Raw genomic sequence first — 3,190 nt, forward strand, 5'->3', positions numbered from 1 at the left:
TCATTGTCTTACATATAGGTCTATGCTGAGAGGACTATTTCACAGACGATGTCATTGGTTGTAAAAAAAAGCATGGACCTAGGTACATGCACATAGATCCAAGGCTCCCATGCGTTTTTTATAGACTGGGAATTCTTGTGATTTCATAAAGAAGTTCTCTGTTGTTTTGTACATGATGCCAAAAATATTAGGGATTCATCTTGCAGAGAGATCTGTTCCAGTAGTTGCCTAATGTGAACCTGAATGAGACCTCAATATATTTAGCTGTTGTTATCTCGGAACCATCTATAAGTACATCTTTAAATATATTTCCTATTTTCGCTGCTTGTATGTATTGCATTCATTTGCTAAATAATTAGTGTCCTCTTTTGCTAGATTTTTTTTTGTTTCGCTTCATTAATAAACGATTTCTCAAGCAAGCCTTGTATTTTCAGTTCTTTAAAGAGTACTTGCTTGCTTATTTGTTGACAAAAGGTGGGGAGAGGAACTTGAGCGACTCTTGGCACATATATTAAAGATTTCTTGCATACAGTTTTAAGGTAAAACCCTCTTAAACTATTTTCCTTTAGTGGCATGATATTAGACTTTGGTGTCTGCATTACTTTGCGTGCAATTTTTTTTGTTTCCTTTTTCTCATAAGAAATATATGTTGCCCCGTTTAAATAATCCATTTTGTATCTACATGGTAAAATTTTAATTTTCTTTCTTTCAATGTATAGTACAACATACCCATCTTCTGTTTTCTCGTATTACTTTGTTCTCTACAATCCGACAATACCGACGGAAGGATATGTATATAACCTTAAAAAGTTTTGTGCATAATGTATTTCTATTCTAAGTTATTGGCTTTGTTAGATTTATGTTGTGGGTGAGAATGATGGATAAGAGCTTACAGTGGATTCGGTGTATACATTTTTGGGTTCATCATGTCCACTATATGTGATGGTTTTCTAAGTAGCTTCCGAGATACGCCGTGAGTGCATCTTCTTAACGTGCACTTTGAAGCTCAAGAATTTTCAATTTGCATAAATGGATAGTTTTGCTGTACTGAATTTCTCGGTTATGTTGACATTTACTTAAACGCAGAGATGCCACTGCTATGAGTTCACATAATTGTTTATCTGAAAAAATATACACCGCTAGGGTTGTATACATGCTCAGTCAGCCACTTTATCCTCGCATCAGATTGGAGCTCTACTCTGCATTTAACAACGAACTATTTAAAGTGTGTACGTGCCTATCAGCTTGGCGTGGGAAACGGTAGAATCCCTGTCGCTGCCATCGTCTAAAATATGTGTGTATCTAAAGGTAGTGCACACATATGGTTTCAGCATGCAAAGCGAGAACCTCAGATTTAATTTCTAGGGTCATATAATTGCTATAACGAGTCATAAATATGCAAATTTCTTGGATTATATAATTTTACCTCCTGCTTCATATATTCTTTGTAGTTTCATAGTTGGAGAATCTCTCTGCTTTTGGGCTGTTGTAGACTGCTCTTTCAACATTGAATTTTCATTCTCATATATGTGCTTGTCATCTCGTATGATTCACTGTCGTATCATGTAGGTTGTTGGGGTTCTAACAATTTGCATGCTTCAGGCGATGCTGAAGCCCAACCACAAGTACATGACTCACGTGGCTGAGGAGGCAAAATATTGGCAATCATCATGTTCTGCGCGTCAATTCACCGTCCTTATCCTGCTTATGGGAGTCGTTCAGTGTGTAGAAATCCTGTGGACAGTTTGGTGGACGCAAATAGGATACACGTAATGATTATAAATACTCGAAGATTATAGCTACTGCAAGCTTGACAGGAAAAAGGGTTGTGAGAAAACTCTGGTGCTCATCTACTCGCTGACTAATCACTGATTTACATTGATATGCTTAATATAGCATTTTAGAAATTATGAAAGATGGGTTCATGCGAGAGAAGCTTTTTTGCCGTCAAACATGTCTTCGTTCTCCTGAACAATTACTAAATATATTGTATGTTGGAGTGGTCTTCTTTGTAACGTTCACGGTTAGTGGTTTAGGTTTATTTAAACATATAGGTGCCTCCTTGGGGAAGCATATAGAGATGAGAATGAATACAATAAATGAATGTTAATTGCTATTTTCTCTTTTTTTCCAGGTTGTATAAAAAAGGTTGTTACTCCGATTGAATTTTTTTATATGTTTTGTAAGACCTGAGAAAATTATTATTACTTTTTCACTTATACACGAATTTTACGGGATCGTGCGCCAAGGCGCACATAAAAATCTAGTATATATGTAACCACTCTGCTTGATCGACTACGGAGGAGATCAGTTTGCAGGATGGTTTTTCCACAAGTCCGGAGCAAGTCTATCAGCATTATCCGGACACATAAAACAAGCACACGTACAATCACGGTCCTATCTGCAAACGTTTGCAAGTACGCACGTCAAACGAACATGATTCTCTCCCAGGACCATGGATTGGATGGATGCCAATGTGATGGGTGAGGTGATGCTGGCTGCATGTGTCTCGTAATAATCCCTTCCTTGGAACGCAATCAACAGAGACATATGCCGACGTGAGAAGATGGCATCAGTCATCAAGGGGCCGTCGCGTTGACATATATACCAGTGGAACACGAACATGTGCGCATGTCCCCGATGGAGCCCGGAGGCCCAGGACCAATGGGTCTCTTGGCTCTAGCTCGTCCGCCGTGCTACTCCTCACTCCCCAGTCCCATGGCCATGGCCGCGGCTTTCTGTTGTGAATCTGTGACAGCACTGATGGAAAAAGGGCCTTTGGTCGCGGTTCGCAACTGCCATTAGTCGCGGTTGCGCAACCGCGACCAAAGTAGCGCGACTAAAGGCCCCCCCCTTTAGTCGCGGTTCCTTACGAACCGCGACTAAAGGCCCGTCTACGTGGGCGCCAGGCGACCGTCGGGGCGGAGGCCCTTTAGTCGCGGTTCTTCTGGCCGACCGCGACTAAAGGCCGCCGCAGGTTTAGGGTTTTAGGCCCCCCCCAAACCTGCCCCCCCCCCTAAACCTGTTTTCTGTTTAATTTGTATTGTTTTATTTCTTTTGTGCTTTATTTGTAATTTTGAAGGAGTTTCACATATTCTACGGTACTACATACATGCATGCATATGAATGTACAATTTCAAACAAATTTGAAATTAGAACCAAAAAGAATTCAAGAGGAATATACAATATA

General features: G+C 40.2%; 1 long non-coding RNA gene across 2 annotated transcripts; it reads left to right on the plus strand.

The window, feature by feature from the left end:
- Window positions 1-386: 386 nt before the first annotated feature.
- LOC124659090 lies at window positions 387-1,935 on the plus strand. Of its 2 annotated transcripts, none has more exons than XR_006989443.1 (2): window positions 387-539; window positions 1,570-1,935. It is a non-coding gene; the product is annotated as an uncharacterized LOC124659090 (long non-coding RNA). The 2 variants fall into 2 exon arrangements; XR_006989442.1 differs by having other exon boundaries at window positions 1,603-1,935.
- The last annotated feature ends 1,255 nt before the right edge of the window (window positions 1,936-3,190 follow it).

The sequence above is a fragment of the Lolium rigidum genome, chromosome 6 (genome assembly GCF_022539505.1).
Source record: "Lolium rigidum isolate FL_2022 chromosome 6, APGP_CSIRO_Lrig_0.1, whole genome shotgun sequence".
In the NCBI taxonomy this organism is placed as follows: Eukaryota; Viridiplantae; Streptophyta; class Magnoliopsida; order Poales; family Poaceae; genus Lolium; species Lolium rigidum.